The sequence below is a fragment of the Chamaea fasciata genome, unplaced genomic scaffold (genome assembly GCF_029207755.1).
Source record: "Chamaea fasciata isolate MVZ Bird 193981 ecotype frontalis unplaced genomic scaffold, bChaFas1.0.hap1 SCAF_230, whole genome shotgun sequence".
NCBI classification, from domain to species: domain Eukaryota; kingdom Metazoa; phylum Chordata; class Aves; order Passeriformes; family Sylviidae; genus Chamaea; species Chamaea fasciata.
In genome coordinates, this window is record NW_027094315.1 from 74631 (window position 1) to 98346 (window position 23716).

The window sequence follows — 23716 nt, forward strand, 5'->3', positions numbered from 1 at the left end:
CGAGTGTCACTGACCCCCCCAATGTCATTGATGCCCCCCCAATATTCCATTGATCTTCCCTCAGCGTCGCTGACCCCCCCCAAAATTCCATTGATCCCCTCCACTTGATCCCGCCCTTTTTCTCCCCTCACGTTTCCCGCCCTTTTTCTCCCCTCACGTTTCCCGCCCTTTTTCGTGGGGAACGACCCCTGAGGGGTCCTGTGGAAGGATTCTGGAGGTCCGAGGGGTGAATTTGGGGTTTGGAGGGAGGTTTTGGGGGGTCCCAGGGATGGATTTGGGGGTTTTTGGGGGTCCAAGGGATGGATTTGGGGGTCCCGGGGTGGATCTGGGGTCCTGGGGAGGTTTTGGGGGGTCCCAGGGGTGGATTTGGGGTTCATGGGGAGGGGTTGGGGGGTTTTTTGGGGCCTCAGGGGTGAATTTGGGGTCCGGGGAGAGGTTTTGGGGGTTTTTTGGGGTCCCAGGGGTGAATTTGGGGTCTGGGGAGGGGTTTTTGGGGGTCCCTCACCTGCAGGGCGTCGCGGGGGTGGCAGGGGGAGGGGGCAGCGGGGGGAGCCCAGCGCCCACCCCCCCTTGGGCTTCAGGAGGGCGTCGATGAGGCCGAAACAGCTCGGAGGGGGGGGGGGGGGGTCAAAAACGGGGGGGGGTCACGGGCTGGAACCCCCCAGTGCCCCCCAAACCACCCCCAGGGCCCCCCCGACCTCCAGGAGCCCGCAAAACCCTCCTCAGGTTCCTTTGATGCCTCAAATGGGCCGCCCAAACCTCCCGAAGATCCCCGAAAAACACCCACAGCAGCCCCTTGAGACTCCCCGCAGACCCCCCAAACCCCTCCAGGACAACTCGGGACCCCCAGGACCCCCCAAAATCCGCGCCCCCCTCCCCCTGAGGCCTCATTTGACCCGCTCCACGTTGCGGACAGGCACCAGCTGATCAAGCCACAAGCACCAGCACCTGCGGGACTGGGATGGACTGGGAGCACTGGGAGGGTGATCAGAGAGAACTGGGATGGACGGGGAGTGGACTGGGACGAACTGGCAGGCGTGTGGGGGTCCATGGTGGGCACACGGTGCCTTACTGGTCTGTACTGGGATGGGTCTAATGGCCCCAGGGGAGGGGGTGTGGCCACACCGGTCCAGACTGGGAGGGGTGTCACCATGGCGCCGGAGGCGGAGTCGAGGATACGAGCGAGGCAGGGACACCTAGGGGACAGCCAGGGCGCCCCAGGGACACCTAAAGGACAGCCAGGGCACCCCAGGGACACTCAGGGCACCCCAGGGACACCTAGGGGACATCAAGGGCACCCCAGAGGCAGCCACGGCACCCCACAGATAGCCAGGGAACCCCCAGGGACACCTAAGGGACAGCCAGGGCACCCCCAGGGACACCTAAGGAACAGCCAGGGCACCCCCAGGGACACCTATGGGACAGCCAGGGCAGCCCTGGGACACCTAGGGGACAGCCAGGGCACCCCCAGGGACACCTAGAAGACAGCCAGGGCACCCCAGGGACAGCCAGGGAACCCCAGGGACACCTAGGGGACAGCCAGGGCCCCCCAGGGACACCTAGAAGACAGCCAGGGCACCACAGGAACAGCCAGGGCACCCCCGGGGACACCCAGGGGACCCCAGGGACACCTAGGGGACAGGCAGGGCACCCTTGGGACAGCCAGGGCTCCCCCAGGGACAACTAGGGGACAGCCAGGGACCCCCAGGGACACCTAGGTGACAGCCAGGGCACTCCCAGGGACACCTAGGGGACAGGCAGGGCACCCTAGGGTCAGCCAGGGCTCCCCCAGGGACAACTAGGGGACAGCCAGGGAACCCCCAGGGACACCTAGGGGACAGTCAGGGCACTCCAGGGACACCTAGGGGACAGCCAGAGCACCCCAAGGACAGCCAGGGCATCCCCAGGGACACCTCGGGGACAGGCAGGACACCCCCAGGGACACCTAGGGGACAGCCTGGGCACCCCCAGGGACACCTAGGGGACAGCAAGGCACCCCAGGGACACCCTGGGCACCCCCAGGGACACATAAGGGACAGCCAGGGTACCCCAGGGACACCAAGGGGACAGCCAGGGCACCCCAGGGACACCAAGGGGACAGCCAGGGCACCCCCAGGGACACCTAGGGGACAGCTAGGGCACCCCAGGGACAGCCAGGGCATCCCCGGGGACACCTAGGGGACAGCCAGGGCACCCCAGGGACACCCAGGGCACCCCCAGGGACACCAAGGGGACAGCCAGGGCACCTCCAGGGACACCTATGGGACAGCCAGGGCACCCCCAGGGACACCAAGGGGACAGCCAGGGCACCTCCAGGGACACCTAGGGGACAGGCAGGTCACCCCCAGGGACACCAAGGGGACAGCCACGGCACCCCAGGGACACCTAGGGGACAGCCAGGGCACCCCAGGGACAGCCAGGGTACCCCCAGGGACCCCTAGGGGACAGCCTGGGCACCCCCAGGGACAGCCGGGGCACCCCTAGAGCACCTCAGGGACACCCAGGGCACCCCCAGGGACACGTAGGGGACAGCTAGGGCACACCAGGGACAGCCAGGGCACCCCCAGGGACACCTAGGGGACAGCCAGGGCACCCCAGGGACACCCAGGGCACCCCCAGGGACAGCTAGGGGACAGCCAGGGCATCCCCAGGGACACCAGAGCACCCCCAGGGACACTTAGGGGACAGCCAGGGCCCTCCCAGGGACACCAGGGTACACCCAGGGCCCCCCCAGGGACAGACAAGGCACCCCTAGGGACACCTATGGGACAGCCAGGGACCCCCAGGGACAGCCAGGGCACCCCCAGGGACACCTAGGGGACAGCCAGGGCACCCCCAGGGACACCTATAGGAAAGCCTGGGCACCCCAGAGACAGCCAGGGAACCCCAGGGACACTTAGGGGACAGCCAGGGCACCCACAGGGACACTCAGGGCACCCCAGGGACACCTAGGGGACATCAAGGGCACCCCAGAGGCAGCCACGGCACCCCACAGATAGCCAGGGAACCCCCAGGGACACCTAAGGGACAGCCAGGGCACCCCCAGGGACACCTAAGGAACAGCCAGGGCACCCCCAGGGACACCTATGGGACAGCCAGGGCAGCCCTGGGACACCTAGGGGACAGCCAGGGCACCCCCAGGGACACCTATAGGAAAGCCTGGGCACCCCAGGGACAGCCAGGGCCCCCCAGGGACACCTAGAAGACAGCCAGGGCACCACAGGAACAGCCAGGGCACCCCCGGGGACACCCAGGGGACCCCAGGGACACCTAGGGGACAGCCAGGGCACTCCCAGGGACACCTAGGGGACAGGCAGGGCACCCTTGGGACAGCCAGGGCTCCCCCAGGGACAACTAGGGGACAGCCAAGGACCCCCAGGGACACCTAGGTGACAGCCAGGGCACTCCCAGGGACACCTAGGGGACAGGCAGGGCACCCTAGGGTCAGCCAGGGCTCCCCCAGGGACAACTAGGGGACAGCCAGGGAACCCCCAGGGACACCTAGGGGACAGTCAGGGCACCCCCAGGGACACCTAGGGGACAGCAAGGCACCCCAGGGACACCCTGGGCACCCCCAGGGACACATAAGGGACAGCCAGGGTACCCCAGGGACACCAAGGGGACAGCCAGGGCACCCCCAGGGACACCAAGGGGACAGCCAGGGCACCCCCAGGGACAGCCAGGGCCCCCCCAGGGATAGCCAGGGCATCCCCGGGGACACCTAGGGGACAGCCAGGGCACCCCAGGGACACCCAGGGCACCCCCAGGGACACCAAGGGGACAGCCAGGGCACCTCCAGGGACACCTATGGGACAGCCAGGGCACCCCCAGGGACACCAAGGGGACAGCCAGGGCACCCCAGGGACACCCAGGGCACCCCCAGGGACACCAAGGGGACAGCCAGGGCACCTCCAGGGACACCTATGGGACAGCCAGGGCACCCCCAGGGACACCAAGGGGACAGCCAGGGCACCTCCAGGGACACCTAGGGGACAGGCAGGTCACCCCCAGGGACACCAAGGGGACAGCCACGGCACCCCAGGGACACCTAGGGGACAGCCAGGGCACCCCAGGGACAGCCAGGGTACCCCCAGGGACCCCTAGGGGACAGCCTGGGCACCCCCAGGGACAGCCGGGGCACCCCTAGAGCACCTCAGGGACACCCAGGGCACCCCCAGGGACACGTAGGGGACAGCTAGGGCACACCAGGGACAGCCAGGGCACCCCCAGGGACACCTAGGGGACAGCCAGGGCACCCCAGGGACACCCAGGGCACCCCCAGGGACAGCTAGGGGACAGCCAGGGCATCCCCAGGGACACCAGAGCACCCCCAGGGACACTTAGGGGACAGCCAGGGCCCTCCCAGGGACACCAGGGTACACCCAGGGCCCCCCCAGGGACAGACAAGGCACCCCTAGGGACACCTATGGGACAGCCAGGGACCCCCAGGGACAGCCAGGGCACCCCCAGGGACACCTAGGGGACAGCCAGGGCACCCCCAGGGACACCTATAGGAAAGCCTGGGCACCCCAGGGACAGCCAGGGAACCCCAGGGACACCTAGGTGACAGCCAGGGCACTCCCAGGGACACCTAGGGGACAGGCAGGGCACCCTTGGGACAGCCAGGGCTCCCCCAGGGACAACTAGGGGACAGCCAGGGACCCCCAGGGACACCTAGGTGACAGCCAGGGCACTCCCAGGGACACCTAGGGGACAGGCAGGGCACCCTAGGGTCAGCCAGGGCACCCCAGGGACACCTAGGGGACAGCCAGGGCACCCACAGGGACACTCAGGGCACCCCAGGGACACCTAGGGGACATCAAGGGCACCCCAGAGGCAGCCACGGCACCCCACAGATAGCCAGGGAACCCCCAGGGACACCTAAGGGACAGCCAGGGCACCCCCAGGGACACCTAAGGAACAGCCAGGGCACCCCCAGGGACACCTATGGGACAGCCAGGGCAGCCCTGGGACACCTACGGGACAGCCAGGGCACCCCCAGGGCACCCCAGGGACACCCAGGGCACCCCCAGGGACACCTAGGGGACACCCAGGGCACCCCCAGGGACACCGAGGGGACAGCCAGGGCACCCCAGGGACACCTAGGGGACGGGGAAGGCAACCCCAGGGACCCCCAGGGACAGCCAGGGCACCCCAGGGACGCCTTGGGGACAGCAAGGCACCCCAAGGACACCTAGGGGACAGCCAGGGCCCCCCAGGGACACCTAGGAATACAGCCAGGGCCCCCCCAGGGACAGACAAGGTACCCCTAGGGGACAGTCAGGGCACCCCCAGGGACACCTAAAAGACAGCCAGGGCAGCCCTGGGACACCTAGGGGACAGCCAGGGCACCCCCAGGGACACCTAAGAGACAGCCAGGGCACCCCAGGGACAACTAGGGGACAGCCAGGGCACCCCCAGGGACACCTAGGGGACAGCCAGGGCATCCCAGGGACAGTCAGGTCCCCCCAAGGGACACCTAGTGGACAGCCCGTGGACCCCAAGGGACACCTAGGGGACAGCCAGGGCACTCCAGGGACACCTAGGGGACAGCCGGGGCGCCCCCAGGGCCACCTAGGGGAAAGCCAGGGCACCCAGAGCTCCAAGTGCTCTCCAAGGCAGGCTCAAAACCCTTACCAACGATTGGCTTTAATAAAGCAACTCACACAAAGTCACCAGCACCACACGGTTGGTCTGTAACGGCTGCAACAAAATATGCCCTCCTGGAAGCAGTTCAGCACTTACTGATCACTTCTTTGTTTTGGCACTTCCCAGCCAGGGCCTGCGGGGCCTCCTGCAGATGCAGGTCTTCGCTGACAAGGCTCCACTTGTGCAGCAGCAGCAGGATTAGGGGCAGGAGCAGGAGCAGCTCCCTGAAATTTTAGAAAATATTAGAAAAATACAGGCAAAAATCTCACCTCTGTCCTCCCCTAAGAACATCCCTAGGACATCATCCCAGTTTTTCCCAGCTAGGAGCTGCAAGGAATTCAGGCAGGGGAATTGACATCAGGGAACAGCTTTGTAAAGTCAAAGGCAGAAAGAGAAGATCCACCAGCAAAGGGCAGGAAAGGGGAAAGGTTTCTGAAAACATTTCTGCAGTCTAATTAATAATTATTTCTGCTTCCCCAGCGAGAAGAACACAAACTCACAGCCATTCAGGCCTGACAGTCCCCTGCAGCCAGAGCTCAGCACACATCCACAGAAGCAAGTCCAGCACCTGAAAGAAAAAAAAAAAAAAAAAACAACAAAAAAACACAATCAAACCAGAAGGAAAAGGTGATTTCTTTGGCTTCAAAGTTATTTCAAGTTCTTAAAGCCCAACACAGCTGATAGGAGAAACAGAGTCAGGGCTCCTGGCAGACAGAGGGTGTTTTCCCCCCCAGGGGACTGCAGAGGAATTGTCTGGGACTTGGACTGTCCCTCGGGGTGACACCAGTTGCTGTGACTTTTATCATTCCATATGTTTGACTCCCAAAACTTCCCAGCCCAGGGGCTTGAGCTGACAGGGCAGCACAAAGATTGTTCTCTGTGTGGTGCCCAGATTTGGGGTTCACTGTCACCTTTGCTAGTTTAGATGAATTATACCCACGGCCCCGAATTCCCTGCTCAGTTCCTGCTGCAATAACCTCACAGTGCCTCACAGAGCATGGATATTCCCACGCAGAGCTGCTGCTTGAATGCCAGATGTGTCAGGAACTAGCAGAGCTTCCAAGGAAGCTCAGCAGGATAGGGACAGGATAGGTTTCTATTCCATAGATTTGGTTAATTCTAACCCTCATCCCCTGGGGGTCACCTGTCAGATTTCCCTGGAATTCAGCCACCCCCCTGAGCTCGGGCTCCAGGTGATGTTTCAGAGCAGGAGAAGGCACTGGCCGGCCTGTGCTGAGGCAGCCCCTGTGCCCTCGGGAGGACACAGCTCCCTGCAGGAGCTCAGCTCCTTTCCGAGCCCCAGCAGTGGCCTCTGCAAGTGCCTTTCCCTCAGGCAAGGGATGCCCATCCCTGCCTTCAGCACACCTCCAGTGGGACCCACCTGCAAAAGCTTTCCATCACTTCTGCACTCCGGCTGGCTCCCTGGAAAAGTCCAGACTTCATCCAAACGAAACTCCATCCCACTCAAACCTTTGATTTTGAGGCATCTCCGAGGGCCGTTGCTCTGGATTTAATTTCTGTGAGGGAGGAGCGCCTTGGCTTTAATGCTGCCGATGGGTGATGTCCTCAGGCTGAAAGGGAGGGGATTTGGGGTGGCCAGGACATCCCTGGCAACTGTGTGGGAGCTCCGGGAGGTGGGAATTGCTGTCTGAGCCCCTCTGCAGACAGCCCGAGCCGCCGTTCCCGGGCAATGCCAGCTGTTCCCTGGGGAGCTCTTGGGCTGTGGGTGCCTCTGTCCGGGCTGCAGCATCTCCCCGTGCCCGGTGGGAGCAGCCCCTGGCCGAGGAGCCGCGGCAGCCCCGGGGCCGTGTCCGTGCCAGCCCCGAGCCCGGCCCCGGGCCCTGCGTTTGGCCGCCGCTGCCACGGGCGGGGCCCCGCAGGCACAGCTCCTCCCCTGCACATCATCCCAGGGCTGCTGGCCCCGCTGGGGCTGCCGGCCTCCTTCCTCCCTGCGCCTCCGGGCACCCGGGACACGTGCAGGAAACACCGAGGGACACTGCAGGCGGCACGGGGGGGCACCGAGGCCTCCGGCCAGAAAAGCAGCCCCGGCCTCAGCAGGTGCCATCAGTTTGGCCCGGCAACACTCACCTGCAGGAAACGCCCCTGTGCGGGTGGGACCGGCCCTGCCTCTCTGCAGAGCTTTGGCCGTGGAAGAAGGGAAGCCTCAGGACTTGTCCTGCTCTTTTCCGCCCAGAAAGAGACTTTGTGTAAGTACTTTTACGGCAGCTGTTGAGTAAATCCTGGAAAGGACAGGAAATCAGCGTCACTGGAAGAGCTTTGTGCTGTCGTGAGCTGCCAGCCAGTTCTGCCCTCGAGCCATTCCAGGGGCTGCTGTGTGAAGCAGCTTTGGCAGAGAAGGCGGCACTGCACTTACCTTAGTGGGGCCAAGCGTTGCCATCCTATGGAGGTCCATCCCCATAATGCAGAGATTGGTTCAGCTGCTTGGAGCAGAGTCCGGGTAATGCCAAGGTGCTGAGTTCGATTCTCAAACGGTCCGTCTGCTTGAGAGTCAGATTTTAGGATCCCTCTCAGGCTCAGTATATCCTGTGACCTGGAAATAAGAGGAAAATTCTCGGCTGAGTTTTAATGAAACAGCTTTTGCCATTGCAGGGTGTGAGCTGCACTCGGTGATTTTCGGCCGCGATGAGCCCCACGAGCATTCCGCCCTTCCTTGCCGCCATCTTGGTTGCGTCTGAGGCCACTTCCGGTCCCGCCGGCATCTTTTTTGCGGCACCGCTAAGGCCCCTGGCAGGTGTTTACACAGACGCCTGACTAAATCCACGAATCCGAACCCGGAGGCGGCGCGGATGAGCACATGGCCGGTGTCTGCACACCTGGAAACGCCGCGGAAAATTGCGCCCGGGCGGCGCTGTAGTCGGGGTTTTTGTGCAGGCATCTGCGTAAACGCCTACAGGGTCCTTATTTTTTCCCGCCCTTTTGGCCGCCCTTTTTGGAAGGTCGGGCGCCTCGCGCCTCGGCGCCATTTTGTGAGGGGCGACGCGTGACTTCCGCTTTTCCTTGCCGCCATCTTGGTTGCTCCTGAGGCCACTTCCGTCCCGGCCGCCATGTTCTTTGTGGCTCGGCATAGGCCTCCACCAGGTGTTTACACAGACGCCTGACTAAATCCACGAATCCGAACGCAAGCGCGTCGCGACTGAGCACACGGCCCGTGTCGGCACACCTGGAAACGCCGCGGAAAATTGCGCCCGGGCAGCGCCGTAGTCGGGGTTTTTGTGCAGGCGTCTGGCTAAATGCCTATAGGGTCCTTATTTTTTCCCGCCCTTTTGGCCGCCTTTTTTGGAAGGTCGGGCGCCTCGCGCTTCGGCGCCATTTTGTGAGGGGCGACGTGTGACTTCCGCTTTCCCTTGCCGCCATCTTGGTTGCTCCTGAGGCCACTTCCGTCCCGGCCGCCATGTTCTTTGTGGCTCGGCATAGGCCTCCGCCAGGTGTTTACGCAGACGCCTGACTAAATCAACGACTCTGAACGCGGACGCGGCGCGACTGAGCACACGGCCCGTGTCCCCACACCTGGAAACGCCGCGGAAAATTGCCCCCGGGCGGCGCCGTAGTCGGGGTTTTGTGCAGGCAGCTGCATAAACACCTATAGGGTCCTTATTTTTCCCGCCCTTTTGGCCGCCCTTTTTAGAAGGTCAGGCGCCTCGCGTCTCGCCGCCATCTTGGTAGTGGAACCCACTAAAATGCCCCCTCGGCCGCTCACACAAGCGCCTGACTCAATGGACTGCCGCCCGCGGCGCCGCTGCGCCCCCATCCCGTGTCCGCACACCCGCAGACGCCGCGGAAAAGCGCGCCCGGACGGCTCCGGGGTCCGGGTGGCGCGCGCAGGCAGCCGGCTGCCACGCGCCCGGGCTCCTTGCCTTTTTCCCTCCCTTTCGGCCCCGAGCTGCGGGCGGGCGGGCGGCAGCGCCGCCCCCGAGCTCACAATGCGGGGCTGCCACGCGCGTCGGGGACGGGCGGGGGGGGACAGCTGCACTACCGCTCTTTGCCCACAGGGTGGCAGCACTGCCGCACGGCTCCGGCGGGACGGTCATGGGGGACAGCTGCACTACCGCTCTTTGCCCACAGGGTGGCAGCATTGCCGCACAGATCAGGCGGGACGGGCGGGAGGGACAGCTGCACTACCGCTCTTTGCCCACACGATGGCAGCATTGCCGCACAGATCAGGCGGGACGGGCGGGAGGGACAGCTGCACTACCGCTCTCTGCCCACAGGGTGGCAGCACTGCCGCGCGGCGGCGCGGAGCGGAGCCATAAACGAACGTGCCCAGGAATGCCCTTCCGAACAGCCTCCGGAATAAACGGCCCAAAAGACCCCCGAGCACACCTGCGAGAACCCTGCCAGCAACCAGACCGAACCAAAAAAGCCTTTCGTTCAGGCTCTATTTCAATATTTTTTATCTTTGTGATTCTGATATTTACATTAATCATTACAATTCAGCTTTTATATTATGTACATTATACATCATGTATTATGTTTATTATACTATTATATTTATTATATATATTAAGTATAGAAAGTTATATATAAAATAATTTATTATTTATTATGTAATGTTATAAATAATAATACATTTCATTGAAATATCATGATTATGTACATTATAGATGTTTATATTATGTATATTATATATATTTATAAAACGTGTAGTATGTAATAATATATTGTGTATTTATTATTTATATTATTTTTCATATCCTATACTTTTTGTTATTTTTCTTTTTCATTATTTTTTAATTCGTTTGTTTATATTTTAAACGATATTTTACACTAGATGAATTCATTAACCTAACACATCAGAAACACAATTAATTTGAATTAAATGAGCCTGGTTTTCTAAGGGGTAAAGTTTTAATCTTTATTCAAATAATATGGGCATGTTTTCTCTTTCTCTATGGTTTTTTTTTGGTGGGTTGCGGGGGAGTTTAGTTTGTGGGTTTTCTTTTTTTGTTCGCTTTGTTTTGGAGTTCTTTGCTAATAAACAAGCAGGGTCGGAGAGTTCAAAATAAAACGTCTACTTTGTTTTTATTGCCCCCTCTGAAATACGCCTCGACAGCCTGGACAGCAGGCTGCTGCTGGTAACACTGTGCACGGGTAGGAGGAGACCTGGTCGGGGCTGGGAAGGAAAAAACGGCACCACGGTGGTCACAGCTTTCTCCCTTCAGGAGTTTTATGGAGCAGAAAATACAGAGCTTTTGCCAACTGCGCTCTCTATGACATCCCGACGTCCAGCGGGCACGGAGGTCATTTCTCATCTTTCTTGCCAACAGCCAAACCCCCAGGCGCCCGGGGGAAGAAAGAGTATGGGGAAAAAAAAAAGGAACAAAGAAAACATGAAAAAATAAACCAAAACTATAGAAAATAATAAATAAAATTAAAATACCAAAAGAAAAAAATTTCAAAGTAACAAAAAAGTGGAAAAAAAATTTAAACAAAAAATTAAAATAAAAAACTAAAAGTAGTTTTAACAAGTAAATAAATAGCTAAAGAAAAAATATAAAAATTAAAAAACGGAAGAAAAAGTCTTTGAAAAACCACAAAACGCAACATGAGAAACCACAACAAAAGAGCATAAAAATACAAAAATAACAAGAAATAAAATACAAAATTAAATAAATGCAGCTTTCACCTCCTGCCACTGCCTAAAAAAGCACCATGGCTTTCCTCAATTATGCAGCAATAAGGGAAACAAACCCAGTGCCCCCCAGAACAGAAGGTTTTCTAGACAATTCCCACTTTTGCTTGGAAACAAATTCTATTTTAGTGGGAAGCTCATTTTGGACAAACACCCAAATGTGCCAAGGTAGGAAAGAACCAGCCCCCTGTGTCCAAGGAACAGCAGCTAGGCCTGGATTCAGGTTTTAATGGCATTTATGTAATTAAAAATGCAGTAAATTGAACTTTACAAAGAGATGAATCATGGCAAATAAATACTTCAACGTTTTCTTGGGAATTCACAGAATTTTGTGGAGATGGTGCTGGACAATTCCTGATTTACCAACATTAATTGGGTAAATTTCCTTGGAAATGTGCTCTACAAGGTGCAAAAATTCCAATTAGGATGGAAAATTGGAATAAATAAATATTCCCTTACTAAAATCAGAGAGAAAATCAGAGTTATTCCTTCAAATAAAAGGAAGGAATAACATCTAAATCCAAGCTTGCCTGGAAAACAAGCTCAGGAATTTCTAACATTGAAAACTTTTGCAAGAGTCATGAAGTTGGTGAAAGTTCATGGAATGATGATTTAAAATCTGCTTCCTCTGCTCTAATTTAAAGGGAAGTGGGAATTCAACAGGTCCAGTTACTCCTATCCAACCTTGGACTGGGATAAGGCCTTCCAGTGGCTTCACTTCCTACTGGCTCTCTCCTTTTTGCCCACAACCTGGAAGAGGAAAAGCAACAGGAATAAAGTCTCAAACAGGATGGCCTTGGTCCAGGCAGGCTGAAATGCAGCTCCCAGGGAGGGAGGCCAGGCTGTGCCTCGGGGAGCTCCGGGAATCTGGGATTGCCCGTGGGATTAAAGGGCTGGAAAAGCACACCCACCTGCCAGGTTCAGTGCTGGGACCGAGCAAGGCCGGGGCTCGGGGGCAGCAGTCAGAGCTGGGACTGCAGGAGAACACCCCAAACCCGGGTTAAACATCCGGCACGACACGCAGCACGCTCCGGGAGAAACTCGGGTGGGAGAAGCCCCGGGATGCTCCACGTTCCTTGCCCTTGGCAGCTGTGCCAGGGCCTCCCTCAGAATGCTGACCTCACCGTGCAGCTCCTACAAAATAGGAGAACTTATGGGAATCGCCCAGCAATCCATGGACTTCCAGTTATTAAGAACCACAGCTGCAGCGAAAGGTGTACAAACTCTACTGCAAACCAGTAGGTCTGAGGAGACGCAGGGATTTATTCCAGAGGTGGCATGTTGGTGTTACTACTTTAAGCTCCTGCCGCTAGAACATATTTGTACAATAAAAACATTATTGAGGCAGCTAAATTAAAATTAGATTTTTTACAGTAAAGTCAGCCAAAAAAGAGAGTCTCAAAATTAAGATATAGGCCGCACAGTTATTTAAAAAAAAAGTTCTCATTCATGAGCATAACCTGCCAGCCTCTCATGTTTTCAGTCCTTACCATTTATTTTTACCAAGGTGATGATTAAAACCGTGTAAAAAGCTCAAAAAAAAATATATCCAGGACAAGGCAGGTGTTTTCCCAAGTACCCTCAGTGTGGAGCTGTGTCAGCCACAAGTGTTTGCTCCCTCAGCCCAGCCCGGAGCAGGCTCCAGCTGCTGCCCAGGGGGTTTACCAAGGGACTCACTTGTTTCAAGCTGTAAATGCAGGTGGCCTGCACTGGAGTGCCAAAAAATGTGAAATATGTGACTCTCACCTTGAATAGCGATCGATCTTCTCAGGGGAGCCCCTCACCCAGGATGGGGGGCTCTGCCACGGATTTCATCCCTCTGCATCTGAAAGAAAGTTGGGACAAAAGTCAGAGTGCTGCAGGATACCTTGACAGCTCCACACGTCTTGTGGCAATCTAGGAATACCCTCTACAGTCTAACCACACCCCACATCACAAATTTCAAGCCCCCGGCACTATTACCCTCGTACCCCTACACCCAGACTGAGCAGCAAGGCAGAGCAGCTCCCGGCCAAACACACACCAACACCCGTGACACAGCACAGGACAAACGAGGGGACACAACAGGGACAGAAAACTCTGGCAAGAAGAATGACCCTGAGGGTCCAGAGAACTCGGAATGAGATGACCGAGGTAAGATGGAAGGTGAGCTGGCCAGGCTCAGAGAACCCTGCAGGAACAAGATGCCATCGGGATGACTTATCCCAAGAAATGCAGAGATGGATGCCCGAGAATCCTACGGTCAGAATCCTCCACCTGTCTTTGCATTCTCACAAGACCTAACCCGCCGGAATGGATCAGGGCGGTGCACGGCTGTCAGTACAGCTCAGAACAAGACCTGAAAAGGCATCGGACTGGATGCTTGTGAAGAGAGATGGATTCTGATGAGTGTCCGAGCAGCTGAGACAAAGGCACCTGGCTGAGGAGCACAGAGATCAGAAATGCTAAGACTGATGCCAGGGGTTTTGATAGGCCCCTCAAAGGGCTAAGTGAAAAGACAGCACACACAAGACACCCAAAGGACAGAGAGCACAACAGACAAGTGACACAACACACACCAGGACTGCTCTGCCCTGCACACCTCGGCACTGTGATCCAGAATGAGACCTTCCCTTGATGTAGCCTAAGGGGTCACATCTTGGACATCCCTGTCACCAAAAATGACTCAAAAAATCCCTCCCAGTGGCCCCTGATCCCACACCCCGCTTTCAAGCCCTCCCTGGCTCCGAGCCCTCCACTTATCTCTCGGACGTCTAGGGAGGTGAATCCACGCTGGGTGCCAAAGAAGGCCGCCTCTCCCTCAGGGAAATTCCTGCTGCTGCTGGGCTGTTGTCTCCTACACAGCTACAATAAAGAAAACCAAACATCAAAGCATAATCTTAGCAGCACATCAGCCAGAAACCAGCAATTCTGCTACTCACTGTCTCCTAAGCTTGCCTGTGACCTCGGCCCCGTGCTTCAGCTGCGCTCAGAGGCCAACGCCGGCGTCGCAGGGTCTGCCTGGGTAAAGAGCAGACAAGGTGACGTGGCAGCGCTGGAACTTGAGGGGACCATCCCTCCTTCTCCTCCCTGACTCACCTCAACTCCTCGCCCGTTATCCAAGCCTACCTGGATGGGGCCTTCACAAGGAGAAGATCAAGGCTCCATCACAGACTCCTGGAATGCTCCCGGAGCGCTCACGGGTGAGGTGACCCGGGTCTGTCGTCCGGTTGGTGAGAGGGGAGCTCGGCCTCCTGCGAGTGGACTCCCTAAAACACACAAGAACGGAGGCTTAGAGTTGCACCAGCGAGTGAGGCTTGAACAATAGCAACTGCTTCTGTCCACCCATCACTGCTCACCTCGCCCACGTCAGCTTGACTGCTGAGATCCGGCTTTACCACCTAAAAATAAAGACAAAGAACAGAGCTGTAACACAGCCATCATTTACACCTCCCCTGCAAACACAAACAGGGACTGACCTTCTCAGGGGAGCCCCTCACCCAGGATGGGGGGCTCTGCCACAGATTTCATCCCTCTGCATCTGAAAGAAAGTTTGGACAAAAGTCAGAGTGCTGCAGGATACCTTGACAGCTCCACACATCTTGTGCCAATCTAGGAATACCCTCGACAGTCTAACTACACCCCACATCCCCACATCACAAAATGCAAGTCCCCGGGACTCATCCTATTACTTCTACACCCAGACTGAGCATCAAGGCAGAGCAGCTCCGGGCCAAACACACACCAACACCCATGACACAGCACAGGAAAAACGAGGGGACACAACAGGGACAGAAAACTCTGGGCAAGAAGAATGACCCTGAGGGTCCAGAGAACTCGGAATGAGATGACCGAGGTAAGATGGATGGTGAGCTGGCCAGGCTCAGAGAACCCTGCAGGAACAAGATGCCATCGGGATGACTTATCCCAAGAAACGCAGAGATGGATGCCCGAGAATCCTACGGTCAGAATCCTCCACCTGTCTTTGCATTCTCACAAGACCTAACCCGCCGGAATGGATCAGGGCGGTGCACGGCTGTCAATACAGCTCAGAACAAGACCTGAAAAGGCATCGGACTGGATGCTTGTGAAGAGAGATGGATTCTGATGAGTGTCCAAGCAGCTGAGACAAAGGCACCTGGCTGAGGAGCACAGAGATCAGAAATGCTAAGACTGATGCCAGAGGTTTTGACAGGCCCCTGAAAGGACTAAAGGAAAAGACAAGACACCCAAAAGACACAGAGTGCACAAGAGACACAACACACCCTGGGACTGCTCTGCCCTGCACACCTCAGCCCTGTGATTCAGAATGAGACTTTCCCTTCATGTAGCCTAAGGGGTCACATCTGGGACATCCCCAGCTCCAAACCCGACTGAAAAAATCCCTCCCGGTGACCCCTGCCCTGGCACCCTGCTTTCATCCCCTCCCTAGTTCCGAGCCCTCCACTTATCTCTCAGACGTCTGGGAAGGTGAATCCACGCTGGGTGCCAAAGAAGGCCGCCTCTCCCTCAGGGAAATTCCTGCTGTCGCTGGGCTGCTGTCTCCTAGTCAGCTACAATAAAGAAAACCAAATATCAAAGCATAATCTTAGCTGCACATCAGCCAAAAACCAGCAGCTCTGCTATTCACCGTCTCTTAAGCAGGACCGGGCCCTCGGGCCCCGTGCGTGCTTCAGCTGAGCTCGGAGGCCGACGCTCGCAGCGCCAAAGCCTTAGAGGCATTACTGGCACCGAGCCCACCCACCGTGGCCTCCATTAGGGCTGTGAGCATCCCCGGTTAGAGCAGGACAGGAACGCAGGGTGGACATCCCCGGTGAACCTCAACCCTGTGGACTCTGCCCCACCACTGTCACTTCCTGCCTGGCCCTAGCTTAGGGCTACTGCCTGCACCTCTCAGGACTTCTGGCCTTGTCTTGCGTTAGGATTGCTGCCGGCACCTGCTCTCAGGGAAACAGTGTTGGAAGCAGCGCTGTGAGGGCCGGGATGCCTGTACTCTGACTTGTATCCTAGGCTATACTACCGATTTTCACTGTGTGTTCTCTAGACCTCGAGTCCTTTACTTCTCAAGCCCTCCTTCAGCCTCTGTGTGCCACTGTAAACTCCCCCTGCTGAACCCTACTAACCCTATGCCTTGCAACTAGCATTGCTCCTAATCAGGACGCTCCTGGGCCAGGAATCCCCTGCTGCAGCCTAACCCTGTGGACTCTAAAAGAAGGCCAATAATGTGAAGCTCCCTAGAACATGGAGATGGGTCAGAACTGCCCCGCCCAGCAAAGGCTCTGGTGAAGCTGAGGAGAAACCCTCACCCTTTACTTTTGAAGGGACCACCCCACTAGGGCCTTCTCTTCTAAGGTAACTTTAAATCACCTCCTGGGACTGAAAAGGTTTTTTCCCTTCTCCTGACCACCAGCCCCAACACTTAGCTTTTGGAACACGAGTGGAATGTCCGTCCTCGACAGAACGTTCTCAGCATCTCAGGCATGTTCTCAGCATCCGCTTTGGGGCTGCCGTATCCAGACTTTGTCTCCGCACCTCCTCGCGCTACCTAGGATCACAAAACAGGAAATGTGACTATCCCCCTCCAGAAGAGTAATCCCCAGGGCTCCTCTGCACCGCTGCCCCAGCTCCCCCTCAGATCTTCACTCCGCTCCAGAGGCTGACAGGAGTGGACCCAGCAAAAGGAAAAAGTAAATGCTGAGCGCATCGCTCACCTATGGGTCACCCTGCCTAAAGGGCAACTCACCGGCTCTCTCTATTCCTTAGCACGCCTGGGACAGCAGTGGCACCTGCAAAGAAACAAAAGAAGCAAAAAATCATGCTGAGTTACTGTGAAACAGCAACCTCCCCAGTCTGACTGAAGCATGCCACAAGTATACCTTAATGCTGCACCCATCTGGCCTCTGGGGCCAGCACATCTGGCAAGGGGACAACCTAAAGTAAAAAAAAAAAAGAACAGTGAATGCTTAGAGTTGCACCAGCAAGTGAGACTTGAACAATAGCAACTGCTTCTGTCCACCAGTCACTGCTCACCTTGCCCACGTCAGCTTGACTGCTGAGATCCAGCTCCACCTCTGGGAATTCCTTGCTGTCACCAGACTGCTGTCTCTTAGTCAGGTACCGTAGAGAAATCCAAATGCTGATGTACAATCTCAGCAGATCTGTTGGCCGGTCAGTGAGGGGGTCTCCCTGTAATACCAGTGGACCACCTAAAACACACAAACAATAATGGAGGCTTACAGCTGCACCAGAAACACCACTACCCTGACCACACAAATACATGAATACTAGAAAAGAAAAAACAAAAAATAATGCAGCAAAAAAAGCCAACTCTTATTACTATAAGTCCAACTACCAAATATAATAAAAATAACCCCCATGTCCAATCCCCTCAAAAAAACTTCAAAATATATACCCGCAACCCCCTCAATCCTAAAACTAAAAGATCCATTCAACTATAAACAGCATCTCCCAAATTTTCCATAATTATAGAACACACACTAAAACCAAACAAGCTAAATAAATAAATCCCTGTAATACAATAAACAATAATTGAATTATAAATATTAGAAAACCCTAATAAATTAGCTACATCACACTACCCCAAACCCATCAAAACAAATACTACACACTCACCATAATAAAAACCACCACCAAAAAAATAAAAACCTCCTTTACATCTCACACTACAGCCAATTACACCATTGTAAACCTTAGAAAACACACCCTCAAAAAACACTGTATCTCACCAAAAACAATTCAACAGAACTCAGTTCAAAAATACTCTGACCGACATGTAAACTACAAAACCTAACACGAAAAAGAAACCATATCTCTCACCATACACCATCTACAAACAAGATAAAGCTACACAATAAATCATTCAAAGCCACTAAACAGAAAAAATAGCCCTACCCAACTTGAATCCCTACATATCACACACAAAACCCCAATACCACGTATCAGAAGTCTAGCAAAAAAAGCTACTTAAATTAATTCTACCTCAAATACAAACAACCCCTCCAACAAAGTTATCCTCACTCAAAAACCAAATTACACATAACATCAAAAATCAGACAAAACACTACACGCCACCCAAGAGCATAATACTTAATAAAAACCACATAGAAATACCACAACTCATTAAAAATCCAGGTGGAAAGTTTTCTTCAGTTTGAATACTGACAACCACAGAAGAAGAGTTTCTTCACTGAATTTGAACTCCTTTTCTCTCCATAACGCCTTTTATTTCCTGGGAGCACCACAGAGAAATTAGTAAGACAAAGCTGCAAAGAAAAAAAAAATCTCCCCTACAAACCCATGCTGGCTTACCTGCTACTGTTGTCCGGCACAAAGAAACCCCCCACATCCACGTGCTCCTGCAGGCGCTGTAAGAAGCTTTCCCACCACCGCAGAAACCACGCTGAGCTCCTCACGGCCCGATGCCAAAGTGAACTCGGGCTCCTCTATTAAACCGCCCCCGGCTAGAACCGGCCCCTCATTATCCTTTACAGCTCACACTTGTGGCGGCTCTGCTGCCCTCCTCATCCTGACGGTCACACCTGGGGCTGCTCTGTCCCCTCACCATCCTGTGACAGCTCTCACCTGCAGCTGCTGCCAGTCCGAGTGTCGGGGCAGGGGAAGAGGGGACTTGTGCTCATCCCCGGAGAATTCGTTGTCCGCACCTGACGCGCTGGGGCACCGGGCTTTCCTTGATAGGGATAACGACCCCTCTTCTCCTGCACGTGCCCAAGGCTGAAACTGGGATTCCACCTCCTAAATTCCGTATGTGTGAGGGTCATAATCCCCAAGGAAATCCCCCCGCAATCGTTACCCTCCATTTACAATTTTTCCTTTGGAATCGTTGCTAACTTGTCTTTCTGTGCAAGGGTTCCAAACGTTTATTGGGAGTTCAGTAGCCGGGTTGGCTTGTTTATAACTTAGCTGACAATCCCAGGCTAAATCCAAACACCCAGAGATACAGGGAAATATGGAGACAGTTTATAAATATTGCCCAACCCTTACCCTGAATTCTTCATCACACATCCTCGGAGCAGATTTACTCCATCCTTTCTTCCCAGCAGCACCTCTCCAGCACAAATCTCACTTCTCACAACTGTTTCTTCCCACAAACCAAACAGAAATCTACTACAGGGCGAGGCGGGGAGGGGCGAGGCCGGTCTCGGGGCAGAGCCCCCGGGCCCTCAGGCCGGGCCGGGGGGACCGGAGCCGGTCTGAGGGCGGAGGCCCCGGGCCCTCAGCGCGGGCCGGGGGGCGGGCGCGATTCCCGGGGCCCGCTGTCCAATCAGCACTGCCGATGCCTCAGCGAGCCCGCCAATCGCGGGGATTCAAAAGGGTGGCGGAAGTAGCTGCTGCTCTATGGGCTCGGTGAGGAACGCCCCGGTGGGGTCCCGGCGCCGTGCACTTGGGACCCGCCCCGCGCCCCTGAAGCCGCGCCCCCGGTACTGCCCGGCCCCGGCTGCCTCCGGGCCCCGCCTCACAGAGCCCCGGCTCCGCCCCGGCTCCGCCCCTGCTCCACCCCGAGCCCGCCCCGGCTCCGCCCCGAGCCCGCCCCGGCTCCGCCCAGAGCCCGCCCCGGCTCCGCCCCGGCTCCGCCCCTGCTCCGCCCCGAGCCCGCCCCGGCTCCGCCCCGAGCCCGCCCCGGCTCCGCCCCGAGCCCGCCCCGGCTCCGCCCAAAGCCCGCCCCGGCTCCGCCCCGGCTCCGCCCAAAGCCCGCCCCGGCTCTGTCCCGAGCCCGCCCCGGCTCCGCCCCGAGCCCGCCCCGGCTCCACCCCGGCTCCGCCCCGAGCCCACCCCGCCTCCGCCCCGAGCCCGCCCCGGCGCCCCGCGCTGCCCGGGATGGGGGCGGGACCATCGCCCGCGGCCCCGCCCCGCCCCTCGAAGCTGAGCCGAGCCGAGGTTGCTCGCGGCCCTGCGAGGAGCCAGGCGGGGCCGGGAATGGGAGCGGGCGTTCTGGTTCGGGTCCTGTCAGTGTCGGCTGCGGCTCCCGAGCGGTGCGGCCTCCCCCGGCGGGCGGGCTATGGGTCTCGGGGCCTGAGGACCGGGCTGGCGTTGCGGTCGGGATCGGGACCGGGATCGCTGCGGGCGGCAGGAGCCGCTCCTGCTCCGCCTGCAGCCGGAGCTGCGCTGGAGTCCTGGCGGGGCTCTGGGCACGGGAGGACGGCGGCGGCGATTTCCTCTGATAACCTCTGATATCGACCCCCCCACAGCATCATTGATCCCCACCCGAGTGTCACTGACCCCCCCCAATGTCATTGATGCCCCCCCAATATTCCATTGATCTTCCCTCAGCGTCGCTGACCCCCCCCAAAATTCCATTGATCCCCTCCACTTGATCCCGCCCTTTTTCTCCCCTCACGTTTCCCGCCCTTTTTCTCCCCTCACGTTTCCCGCCCTTTTTCTCCCCTCACGTTTCCCGCCCTTTTTCGTGGGGAACGACCCCTGAGGGGTCCTGTGGAAGGATTCTGGAGGTCCGAGGGGTGAATTTGGGGTTTGAAGGGAGGTTTTGGGGGGTCCCAGGGATGGATTTGGGGGTTTTTGGGGGTCCAAGGGATGGATTTGGGGGTCCCGGGGTGGATCTGGGGTCCTGGGGAGGTTTTGGGGGGTCCCAGGGGTGGATTTGGGGTTCATGGGGAGGGGTTTGGGGGTTTTTTGGGGCCTCAGGGCTGAATTTGGGGTCCGGGGAGAGGTTTTGGGGGTTTTTCGGGGTCCCAGGGGTGAATTTGGGGTCTGGGGAGGGGTTTTTGGGGGTCCCTCACCTGCAGGGCGTCGCTGGGGTGGCAGGGGGAGGGGGCAGCGGGGGGGGCCCAGCGCCCACCCCCCCTTGGGCTTCAGGAGGGCGTCGATGAGACCGAAACAGCTCGGGGGGGGGTCAAAAACCGGGGGGGGGACACTGGCTGGAACCCCCCAGTGCCCCCCAAACCACCCCCAGGGCCCCCCCCGACCTCCAGGAGCCCGCAAAACCCTCCTCAGGTTCCTTTGATGCCTCAAATGGGCCGCCCAAACCTCCCGAAGATCCCCCAAAAACACCCACAGCAGCCCCTTGAGACTCCCCCCAGGCCCCCCAAAACCCCCCAAACCCCTCCAGGACAACTCGGGACCCCCAGGACCCCCCAAAATCCGCCCCCCCCTCCCCCTGAGGCCTCATTTGACCCGCTCCACGTTGCGGACAGGCACCAGCTGATCAAGCCACAAGCACCAGCACCTGCGGGACTGGGATGGACTGGGAGCACTGGGAGGGTGATCAGAGAGAACTGGGATGGACGGGGAGTGGACTGGGATGAACTGGCAGGTGTGTGGGGGTCGATGGTGGGCACAAGGTGCCTTACTGGTCTATACTGGGATGGGTCTATTGGCCCCACGGGAGGGGGTGTGGCCACACTGGTCCAGACTGGGAGGGGTGTCACCATGGCGCCAGAGGCGGAGTCGAGGATCCGGGCGAGGCAGGGACACCTAGGGGACAGCCAGGGCACCCGAGACACCTAAGGGACAGCCAGGGGACCCCCAGAAACACCCCGGGCACCCCCAGGGACACCTAGGGGACAGCCAGGGCACCCCCAGATACAGCCAGGGCCCCCCAGAGGACAGCCAGGGCATCCCAGTGACACCAGAGCACCCCCAGGGACACCTATGAGACAGCCAGGGCACCCCAGGGACAATCAGGGCCCCCACAGGGACACCTATGGGACAGCCAGAGCCCCCGCAGGGACACCCAGGGAACCCCCAGGGATACCTAGGGGACAGCCAGGGCACCACCACGGACACCTAAAGGACAGCCTGGGCACCCCAGGGACAGCCACGGCACCATAGGGACACCTAGAAGACAGCCAGGGCCCCCACAGGGACAGCCAGGGACCCCCAAGGGACAGAGAAGGCACCCCCAGGGACACGTAGGGTACAGCCAGGGCAACCCCAGGGACAGCCACGGCCACACCAGGGGCAGCCAGGGCCGCCCCAGGGAGAGCCAGAGCATCCCCAGGGCACCGCCACGGACACCAAGGAAACCCCCAGGGACAGATAGAGGACACCCAGGTAACCCCAGGGACACCTAGGGGACAGCAAGGGCACCTCAGGGACAGCCAGGGCACCCCCAGGGACACCTAGGGGATAGCCAGGGCACCCTAGGGACTCCCTGGCCACGCCAGGGACCGCCAGGGCACCCCCAGAGACACCAGGGCTCCCCCAGGGACACCTAGAGGACAGCCAGGGCACCCCCAGGGACACCCAGGGCACCCCAAGGGACACCTAGGAGGCAGCCAGGGCACCCCCAGGGACACCCAGGGCACCCCCAGGGAAACTTAGGGGACACCCAGGGCACCGCCAGGGACATCCAGGGCACCCCCAGGGACATCTAGGGGACAGCCAGGGCCCCCCAGAGACAGCCAGGGCACCCCATAGGGACACCTAGAGGACACCCAGGGAACCCCCAGGGACACCTAGGGGATACCCTGGGCATGCCCAGGGACACCCAGGGAACCCCCAGGGACACCTAGGGGAGAGCCAGGGCCCCGACAGGGACACCCAGGGCACCCCCAGGGACACCTAGGGGACAGCCAGGGCACCCCCAGGGACACCTAAAGGACAGCCAGAGCACCCCCAGGGACAGCCAGGGCCCCCCAAGGGACAGACAAGGCACCCCCAGAGACACGTAGGGTACAGCCAGGGCACCCCCAGGGACAGACAAGGCACCCCTACGGACACCTAAGGGACAGCCAGGGCACCCCCAGGGACACCTAGGGTATAGCCAGGGCCCCCCAGGGACAGCCAGGGCCCCCCAAGGGACAGCCGGGGCACCCCCAGGGAGACCTAAGGGACAGCCAGGGCACCCCAGTGACTCCAGAGCACCCCCAGTGACACCTATGGAACAGCCAGGGCACCCCAGGGACAGCCAGAGCCCCCACAGGGACACCCAGGGAACCCCCAGGGACAACTAGGGGACAGCCTCGGCCCCCTCAGGGACAGCCAGGGCACCCCCAGGGACACCTAGAGGACAGCCAGAGTACCCCCAGGGACACCTAGGGGACAGCCAGGACACCCTAGGGATACCTAGGGGACAGCAAGGCACCCCAGGGACAGTCAGGGCCCCCACAGGGACACCCAGGGAACCCCCAGGGTCACCTAGGGGACAGCCACGGCCCCCCCAGGGACAGACAAGGCACCCCCAAGGACAGACAAGGCACACCCAGGGACACCTAGGGGACAGCCAGGGTGTCCCTGGGACAGCCAGGGCCCCCCAAGGGAAAGGCAGGGCACCCCCAGGGAGACCTAAGGGACAGCCAGGGCATCCCCAGGGACACCAGAGCACCCCCAGGGTCACCTAGGGGACAGCCACGGCCCCCCCAGGGACAGACAAGGCACCCCCAAGGACAGACAAGGCACACCCAGGGACACCTAGGGGACAGCCAGGGACCCCCAGGGACA

The 23716-nt window shown here is 58.3% G+C and overlaps 2 long non-coding RNA genes across 2 annotated transcripts; both read right to left on the minus strand.

Moving 5' to 3' along the window:
* Window positions 1-5728: 5728 nt before the first annotated feature.
* Window positions 5729-7585, minus strand: LOC136304967 (uncharacterized). Its single transcript, XR_010724927.1, has 3 exons — window positions 7031-7585; window positions 6150-6217; window positions 5729-5873 (listed from the first exon to the last, which is right to left on the minus strand). It is a non-coding gene; the product is annotated as an uncharacterized lncRNA (long non-coding RNA).
* A 5851-nt stretch (window positions 7586-13436) lies between these two features.
* Window positions 13437-15238, minus strand: LOC136304960 (uncharacterized). Its single transcript, XR_010724915.1, has 5 exons — window positions 14758-15238; window positions 14638-14679; window positions 14408-14547; window positions 14221-14299; window positions 13437-14143 (listed from the first exon to the last, which is right to left on the minus strand). It is a non-coding gene; the product is annotated as an uncharacterized lncRNA (long non-coding RNA).
* Window positions 15239-23716: the final 8478 nt, after the last annotated feature.